This window comes from Pipistrellus kuhlii, unplaced genomic scaffold, assembly GCF_014108245.1.
Source record: "Pipistrellus kuhlii isolate mPipKuh1 unplaced genomic scaffold, mPipKuh1.p scaffold_m20_p_13, whole genome shotgun sequence".
NCBI lineage: Eukaryota > Metazoa > Chordata > Mammalia > Chiroptera > Vespertilionidae > Pipistrellus > Pipistrellus kuhlii.
In genome coordinates this window covers 49,281,195-49,291,086 of record NW_023425438.1, presented here as the reverse complement: position 1 = coordinate 49,291,086, position 9,892 = coordinate 49,281,195, and the positions used below count along the sequence as shown (strand labels likewise).

Below are 9,892 nucleotides of genomic sequence, written 5' to 3'. Positions count from 1 at the left end.
GCTAGGAGGTTTTAAGAGAAATAAAGACAAGAGAAAGCGGGACTTCAGGAGGACTGCTAGTCCATGATGAGACTGCAGTAACTTTATTAGTTGCAAGCATACATTTATGAGGCTTTTCTGGGCATTTCTCCAAGTGCCCCTTTCCCGGGACAAGGCTGCCTGACAGCTCCTCAAGACATTCTTGGAAAAGATACATAGAGCAAGCATCTGGCTAGATATCATTGAGAATAGCCTAGCTGAGAACATCCAGATAATTCGTGTATCACGCGCACTCTCTAACAATGGGGCTATGGTCTGCCCTGTCCTTGGTTGACCCTGAAGGCTTAGGGGAGAGCAGGTAGGCGTCCCTACCCTATGCTCCATCCTTGCCCTCGGGCCCCACGGAACATGGCTTCCCACAGTCTAGTGTTCCATGCTATGTCCCACTCATGCTTATCACTCTTCCACCTCTGTGTTTGTTCATCAGATTCATGGGACACCAGCCCACAGGTGTTAGGGGCCTTATATCATCTACACCTGATGACTTCCGGTGTGTTGTGGAGTCCAGACCAAATTAAAATTTAGGGCGCCCTTATTAGCCGGCCAGCAGCTGTTCTCTCTCTACCCAAGGAGATCAGAGAGCAGACCTGACCCTTTGTGCAAGACCACCTTTTAAGCACATTCACTACATCCTGTTTTTGCAGAGTAAGCAACCCAAGACAAAACAGTTTTTCCCAAATAACGTCAGGGCCATGCTATTGACTACCATGTTATTTTCAGGGTTATCCTTTTCTTTAGAAAGCTGACAGTGTTCTATCTTGCAAGGCTATTTTGTGAGGTGCAAGGGGAAGGGGCCATGAGACCATATCTCAAGGCCTGGTCTGGTGTCTGCACCGGCAACCCTATCTGTGGCATAGTCCACAGCCTCTCCGGAGTGCTCAAAAATTCCTGCTCTCTAACACTATGGATATGGTGTCTAGCATCATCCTCATTGCGCAGGTTGGGAGCCTGTGGGAGGCCTTGAGAAGCACAGAGTCTTCCCCAGGACACAGCACACGTAGGAAAATGGAGGTGTGAACACAGCTTTCTCCCCCAAGCAGGGGTCTTATACCTTCCCAGAGAGCTGGGGGAAGGAATATTGGATATTGGTGTAAGGGTATGGGGATAACATGGGTGAAGAGGGTGAGAGGTCACCAGCTCAGAGAGGGCTTAGGGTGACTCTGATTGGAGGAAGGGCCTAGGTCATGGAACCTTGAAGTGGTGACCTCACTGCCTTGGTGACCAATTCCCAACAGAAATTAGAACCGTGGCAACCAGGTCCACACATTCTAGAGACAACTGTCTTTCCAGAGCACTTGCGTGGAGAGGATCAGGAGACTACGATGTCTCTTTGTTGCCTCCCGTTCTTCCGAGGCTCTAGGAAGAAGGAAGTGAAGCGGGAGATATGTGTCTGCGGACGCAGAAGTCGAAACGAGCCCCACCGCCGACTACCCTCCATCTCTGGCAGGAAGACCCGTCTGGTGACTGAGGGCATCCCGGGGAAGGAATATCCTAGCCAGGCCATAAAGTGGGTCCGAGCTAGGAAGGCCCACACTTCTCACTCCTCATCCCGGGTATGTGTTGGTTGGGGTGGTGAGGGTCAGCGTGGGATGAGGGAAAGACATGGTGGGCAGGAGCAGGTGGGTAGGTATTAGGAGCCTAGAGGCTTTGTCATGCTCATGGCCTAGGTCATGGCTCACAGGAAGGGAAGCTGAGTGTTGGGGATGGACTCTACTAACCACTAGTGAATGGGGGTCCTCATGGGATCATCTCAAACTCTCCCTGTCTAGAGGTCATTGCAAATGCCCCTGTCTGCCTGATCTGGGGTAGAATGGGTGGTGGGCATCTCCCCCACTGGTAATGCCAGGTCTTGAGCTTCCTGGCCGGGCACCAGGCTCTGTATTTGCAGAGCTCCAGCCATAAAGTCGTAGAGGAGAAGGTTGACAGGATCATTGATGCCAGCAATGGGCACAGAGGACAAGTGTATGAAGCCAGGAAATCCGTCCAGTGCCAAACTGAGGTGAGAGGTGGTCCACAACCCTGACCCTGAGGTGACCTGGGAGGGACCAGAACTCACACTCATATCTGGGGCATCAAATTTCTCACAGATCCACTCCCAAAGGGATCTGTTCCTCCAACCCTCCTGACCAGGTCCCCAGTAGGAAAGAAAAACAGTCTTTGTGTGTTTCTAAGGCTCACAGTGAAAACATTTTTGTTGTATTTGCATTTTTCTCATTTCAAATGTTTAACTTCCTGCCCCAAGTATCCTATGGACCAAAACGTCGTAGAAAAGCAGGTTGATAGGTTCAGTGATGCCAGCAACAGGTACAGAGGACAAGTGTATGAGGCCAGGAAATCCGTCCAGTGCCAAACTGAGGTGAGAGGTTGCCCACAACCCTGACCCTGAGGTGACCTGGGAGGGACCAGAACTCACACTCAAATCTGGGGCATCAAATTTCTCACAGATCTACTCCCAAAGGAGTCTGTTCCTCCAACCCTCCCGACCAGGTCCCTAGTAGGAAAGAAAAACAGTCTGTGTGTGTTTCTGGGGGTCACAGCGAAAACATTTTTGTTGTATTTGCATTTTTCTCATTTCAAATGTTCAACTTCCTGCCCCAAGTATCCTGTGGACCAAGCCCAGCTCAGATGTTCTGATAGAGTTTCTCCAAACCTTACACATCTTCCCACTAGATAGTGCAGTGTATTTGGGGGGGGGGGGCGAGGGGGCGAGCTGGGGAGAGAAGGGATTAAATTAATGGATACTTTCTCTGTAATCTACCATCCCACAAAACATGGCATTCCATTGAAGTGTGCCTGGTCAGGAGCTGTGGCCTTACCCATTTCCATATCGTCCCATCCAGGAAGTCTTTTTCCTCAGTGATTCAGACTTTCACTGTTGTTAGACCTTGTTGTGAGTCAGTTCTTGCTGGTTCAGCAGGGCTGTTGGGAACAACCCCACTGGGTCCTAATAGACTGTAGGAGTGTGCCAGGACCACGGATGTGATGGAAGGTTCCTGAAGCCTCCTTGTTCAGTACCCGCTCTGTCTTTGCAGACTTCTAAGGTGGAATTCACGGAGATAGTGGCCCTTTGGCCTAGCTATACCACCTACCAAGTCAGGGTGCAGGTGAACCAGGCCGATGGCACCGTCCTGTATCTGTCTGAGGTGAGAGCTGGCTCAGGGTGGTCTCTATCTTCAGCACCTCAAGATGTCCAGGGAGGGTTGAGAATCCAGACTTCTATCTACAAACTCCCCCAGGGCCCTCCCAGGGCTTTCACACTAGGGTGTCCACAGTCCCATGACAAAGCAATGTGGACCTCCAATCCTCTCACCAGCTACAGGAGAGAATGGAAAGACACACCTCACATATTTGTGGGAATTTTAAAGGGAAAAATATGTTGTTTACCTCACAGTAGGCCAAAAACACATGTATATTTGCTATTCTGTGCTTGTAACTACCTGCCCCAGGTAACCTGTGGAGCAGTCAGCTCCACTGTCCTTGTAGACCTTTCTCTAAGCCTCATCATCATCGCACTTGACTGAGTGGTCTCTCAAAAAGATGGGAGGAAGCAAAGTTTTGGATACTTTTCTCTGCAACTTGTCATCTCACAGAGCAGGACAAAACACCCTACACCCCATGGTCAGGAGTTGTGACCTACTCACCTCCAAATCATCCCATAAAGGATGCAGACTTCCTCAGGAATACAGTCTTTCAGGGTTGTTGACCATGACATGATGCAGAGGTGCAGGTCTGCTGGAACATCCTCACCATGTCTGAATAGACTGTCTGTTTGTCTGGGCTGCCAGATGTAGACTCACCGATTGGGGTGGAAGTTTCCTGAAGCCTACTGGCCCGATAACCGGGCTTTGTCTTTCTAGAGCTCCAACCAGGACAACACTAAAGGGCTGGTCAAAGGGTTCAACTACTCGACCTCCTTCGGACTGGGCAAGTTGCATCAGGCCACAGACAATATCCAGCGTTGGACTCAGGTGAGAACTGGCCTTGAGGGTCTTTACACCCACAAACCTGAGATAACCTGGCAGTGTCCAGAACCCGGACTCAGAGCTGCGGACCCTGGAGGCTATTCCATGGCTCTCCCTGGCCCGTGCCTCAGCCCCATGACAAAGGAATCCAGGCCTCCACTCCTCCCTTCAGTTACATGGGGGAGTAGAAAGATGCCCCTCACATTCTTGTGGAAAGATGAGAGTGAAATTATATGGTTTCACTTTAGAGGAGACCAGGAGCACATTTGCATATCAGTTTTTGTTGTTTAAACTACCCTTGCCAGGATCCTGGGGAGCAGTCACCTCCACTGTCCTTGCAGACCTGGACCAATAATGGAGGTCATTTTCCCAGCGATGCAGCCCTTCAGTGCTGTTGGACATGGACCTGATTCACTTCAGCTGCCATATCAGCAGTGCTACCCGAAGCACTGAAGTGTGTCGGAATGGACTGTGTTAGGTTGTTCGGGCGGCCGTAACATAGGACCACGCTGGGTGGTGTCAGCAGCAGACATTCCTTTTCTCACTATTCCGAAGGCTAGGAGTGAGACAGGAGGCTGTCAGCAGGGCTGGTTTCTCCTGAGGGGTCTCTCCTCAGCTTGTAGATGGCTGTTTTCTCCCTGTGTGTCACATGGAATCCCTTCTGCACTGCCATGTGTCCTCCCCTCCTCTTCTAAGGACACTGGTCACACTAGATGAAGACCCTCACCACTGAGTTCACTTCACCTCATTACTTGCTTAAAGACCAAAACTCAAATGTGGGCCCATTCTGAATTTCTAGGGGTCCCAAAGTTATGGAATTGAAGGGACACGTTCTGATCTCAATATGTACCACCCCCCTCTGGAGATAGATGCCCACTGCTGGTGTAAAGACATCCACATGTAAAATGTAATGGCTGCAGGCAGATTCCAAACCCAAAGGGCTGTAGCAGTGATGGTGTCGATAGCAGTTTCTGATGATGGCTGCTGCCTTGCTCTTAGCCTGGCCCTGGGATTTCTCCCTCATTGAAATTTTCACCGGTCCAATGTCAAGTTGCTCAAGGCAATTGCAGTGTTCCTTCATTGGCAATTGCCTCACAGGGACACTGAGTCACCTGTCACTTTACACCCACCACTTGGAATTGCTGGCTCTCAAGTCTCTGCTCAGATTCATGCCTGAGGATCACCCTCCTTCAGTTGGGAGCGTGCAAGCATTTGTTGCTTTGCAGAATCCGGGATCTCCAAAAATGAGGTTCTTAAAATGCTCTTTAATATAAAAGGATGAAACAAAACTGTATTTTTTGAAGTCAATGTTGTCATAGACAACTGTCCCCACAGATGGGATTGCCACCACTTTGCACTCATGTTGGGAGAACATAAGTCTCAGGTAGCTGAAAAAGAATGTCATACAGGACAGTTCACAGTTCAGCCCTCATGACTTGAGAAGACATGTGCCATGCCTAAGCCTCTGTGTTCTCATCTCTATAATGGGGGTGTTTCCTTAGGCCTCATGGGGACAATGCTCCTCATACAAACTATTAATGCATGGAGGGTTGTTTTTCCTAAGCTAAAACAAATGAGCAAAAAGCAAGAAACATGCCTATAAGGTCACAATTTTATGAACACCCCTCCACCCACAAACTTAAGTGGAACTTTGAAAACCTAGAACCTCATTCAGCCTGGTCACTCCTGTCTCTCCTCTTGCACACATTCCTGAGGGTCTGGGACTCCTGTGTGAGCTCCAGGCCTCCATCCTCCTGGGATTCTTGGTGATGCCACTGACTGGATGTCTCACCTTATTCCACACAGTGTGCCGCTGAGTTAACTCAGAGACTTCGTGAGGCCTGCAGGATGCGGGCCCTCCAGAAAAGCACCTTGGAGAAAGTGGTGGGGTCCCTGGTCCCTGCTTTCCCCCCTGGAAACATCCCCCACGTCTGCACCCTGATGCCCATCCACCCGGCCTTCTCCAGGGCCCAGTGGTTCCTGGAAGATCTATTAACACGGTGAGCGTTGGTCCCCTCTTCACTGCAGTGGGGACTCTGCCCACTGCTATCTGTGTGTCTTAACAATGTCTGAGCCTCAGAATATTCCTCTGGAAAGTGGGGTGGTACAGTGTCAACCTCATAGGGCTCTTTTAGGCACTGATGTAGGGACAAGCAATGGCAGCGCTTACCTGCTTCCTGGCTCGGCAGAAAGGGCTGCTGGACCGGCTATGGTTGTTCATGCCACTTATTTCTCTGTGTCCCATAGAAAGTGCCCTGAACCCCCATCAGCGGCCTGTGGCATCTGATTTTCGAAAAGCAGTGGGAAAAAACCTGTCAAGCAGTTTGAGATTTCACCAGCTGATCTTGTCCTGGTCCTTGGTGTAGCCACATGAGATATAGCAGGGGATAGAAGGGTCCCAGGCTCACTTAGATGGCTTAGATGGTTCTGGTTGGATCTCATTTAATTAACAATTTCCCTAAGCTCCTACCACAGGCAGGCACTTTTGGAGACACTTAACCTGACTCAAAAAATGAAGCAGATACAATCACTGGCCTCTGTTCTAGTCACTAAGTCAGACAGTCACACTGTCCATCATTCACAGGTCCTGTCCGCCAGCCATCAGAGCTGATGCCATCAAGGTGTTTGCTGCCTCTGGAGGGATACCTCTGCATAACGATCAGGGTGACACACCGCAGGAGCAATTAGCAAAGTGAGTGTTCTGTGGGAGCAGAAGGAGGGTTTCCTGTGTTAGTGGAGTGGGTACTTAGGAAGGGCAGGGTTTGGCAGATCCCCAATCTTATACATCTTCTGATTCCCAAGGGAGGCCTGAGCTCTGATGGCTCCTCCGCAAAGAGACATGAGTCAAACAGGACAGTGGATGGGGTCCCTGGCCTTGTTGACCCAGAGTGTAGGCTGGGCTGAGTTGACCATCAGAGTCCCATCCCCCCACAGACCCATCCTGCTCTGCCTGCCGCTCTCCACATCCATCTTCCCTGAACCCCACGGGCGGGCTCAGAACAGGATGATGGTGAGCAGGCAGCTCAGGAGTCTCTCTCAGTCCTCAGCCCAGATGCCCAGGGGTATGGAGGGTTGGGGTGGGCAGCGTAAAAGACCTTCAGGAGAGCTGCCAGTGGGAAGAAGAGTCTCACACAGACTCCACGTTAAACCTGCTATTTCCACAAATGCTCCAACCATGACAACCACACAGGTGGCCAGGGTTGGCATGGGATTCTCTCTGGATGGGGAGGGGTCTGCACAGAGGCTCAGTCCTAAATAAGGGTGTCATGGGAGGGCAGAGTGGAAGGAAAGACCAGGACTCTGACTTTATTCCCCACCTGCCTCTCCCCAGGGCCACCGCTTCTGTGATGGGAACCTGGCCAGACCTCATACAACATTTTGGCCAGCCCCTCCTTTTCCCTGGGTTCATCGTGAAGCAGGCCTTGGTGCTGCACAGCCTCCCTGTCAAACGCCCGGTGGGCCTCGTAAGAAGTCTTTGGGTGGAGTTGCAGCAACAGGAGCCTACAGAGGCCCAGTGGGAAGGTGAGGGGACTATAGTCTGGGAAGAGGACTGGGTGAGTGGGGTGGGGGGTGGGGTATTTCATGGGACAGTCTTCCATTAAAGACAGTCACATCTTTCCTGTGTGTGGAAATGCATGGGAAAGTGAGGCATGTGCAAGTACCTGTCTCTTTAACCTGCTCTACGACCACTTAAAGAGCTCAAGCACACCCAAGAGCCAGAGGAAGGACCCGCTCCTGGGCTAGAGCCCAATCCGGGTGTGATAGTGCTGGAGCCTTCTGGACCACCAGCTCTGATCCGAGAGCCAGCTCCATCCCCAACAACCGACTACCTCATGGCTGTGACCCTTAAGCACCATAGAAGGGAGGAGAGGCTTCGCCTCCTGACCTTCCCTCCAAGACTGGTGGCCGAGCAAATAACAGCGATGGATGCAGTGAGTCTTGGTCTTTCAAGGTGGGAGGGACAGGACTTTCCTCTGCCCTTGGCTGCCCAACCTGCCTTTCCCTGATCTCAACTCCTATGATCTTGATGCAAATCGCAGCTCAACCACTTTCTCACCCATGGGTCCTGGACAACTTTCTCAACCCCCAAGCATTGCTGTCCAGCCAACTCGGTGGGCTGTGGAGGTGGGCACCCCAGGCCCTGCTGCACAGAGTGGCTGTGCAGATTAAATGAGGGAGAGGAGACAGAAAGCTGGGTGGGGCGTGGCCAGGATTGTGGGGAGGGGAGCTCTCTGTGTGCAGCCAGATCCATGGGTCACCCATTTATAAGTCCATAGGCTCAGCAGCCTCAGCACTTATCAGACCCCAGATGTGTGTTTAACACCAAGTGAGATAAACAGCTGTGGTTGTAGCTGTCACAAGGGAATGTGTACTGAATGGGGAATTATTCCAGAGGGATGTCAGATGCTGGGAGATGCCCTTTTGGGGTGAGCAGACATAAGCCTCTTCCTGGAGCTTAGAGTCCCTGAGGATGGGCTGGAGTCAGATGCTACTGTCCCTTCCCCCACCAGTCTTGGGCCCTGGATCATCCCATGCTGGGCGCCCAGGGTGGACAGAGAATGAATCTCATGGACTCCAAGGCTCAGGCAAATCCACAGCTTCCTGAGCTTCAGTTTTGACTAGTGTCTCTTTCAGGGACTGGGAACCCTGAACTGGGTGGTGGCAGGGCTGGGTGACACTCCCCTTTCTTCCCAGGAGCTGTTCAAGAAGGTGCTGCCACACCAGTGCCTGGGCTCCGTCTGGTCACAGAGGACTGAGCCTAGAAAGGGGCACATGGTATCCACTGTCAGTGCCACTGTATTACAATTCAACCACGTGGCTACTTGTGTGATCACCACCTGCCTTGGGGACCCAAGCATGACGGCCCAGGACAGGGCCAAAGTGGTGGAGCACTCCATTTAGGTGGCCAAGGTATGTTAGGGGAGGCCCAGCAGCATCCCTGTGGGGATCCTTGAAAAATGCCTCTGCTGCCCAGACAGCTCTCAGGACTGAGGACAGAGATCAGAGCCTCAGCACAGCCCCAGGTCCCCTCTGCCAGGCTCACTCAGATTTTGTCTCCCCCGTCCCTGTGCTGGGAGGTTCACTTTGTTCTTGGCTCCTTCCTTGATTTGATTTGGGATCTTCCTCATTCTGAGAGTTGGTATTTGGGTGCTAAATGTGCCCACCCTGAGCATCTGTCCTATCAAGAGGAGCAGCCAATCTAGGGTGCCTGAAGCTACAGCACATGTCTCACAGCACATGTCTCCTCTTCCCCAGGAGTGCAGGACCCTGAGGAACTTTTCCTCCTTGCGTGCCATCCTGGCTGCTTTGCAGAGCGTGTCCATTCATCGACTGCAGGAGACTTGGGGGAAAGTTTCCAGGTGCGTAGGCCTCTCCCATCACAGCAAGCCTGCTAATGTGTCTCCCATATGTCTCCCAGTGTCCCCTCACCTCCTGGGAGGCAGCCAACCCTGGGGACAAAGACTGGTCTTGTGGGCCGGGTCTCTAAGGCTCTCTGGCTCCTTAGGCCACTAAGTCTTCTTCAGGAGTCAGTCCCCTTCAATCTCAGACACTGCATTGATCCAAATGGGAGATTTTCATGTTTCCAGTACCAGAACCCTATGCCCAGTTGAAACCCAAACTGATCAAAACAGAACTTCTCCTTCGATATGGGAAGGGGTCCCAGAGACCATCATGAGAGTCCTACCCCAGTCCCACGGAGACCCTCCTGCTCAGAGGAACCCAGTGATACCCTCACCAAGGCAGTACAAAACATGAGATTGTTTAAAGGAATTTGCTGTTAACCCCTCTCGCCAATTTTTCCTAATCGTGCCTTTCCTCTTTCCATCTCTTCAGGAGGCACACAGTTGCCATTAAAAAGCTGTTCAAAGAGGACAACTCCCGAAGCAGGG

The 9,892-nt window shown here is 51.6% G+C and overlaps 1 long non-coding RNA gene across 1 annotated transcript; it reads left to right on the top strand.

Moving 5' to 3' along the window:
• Positions 1–1,706: 1,706 nt before the first annotated feature.
• On the top strand, positions 1,707–2,654 carry LOC123652260. The gene is made up of 3 exons (XR_006741493.1): positions 1,707–2,038; positions 2,282–2,395; positions 2,639–2,654. It is a non-coding gene; the product is annotated as an uncharacterized LOC123652260 (long non-coding RNA).
• The last annotated feature ends 7,238 nt before the right edge of the window (positions 2,655–9,892 follow it).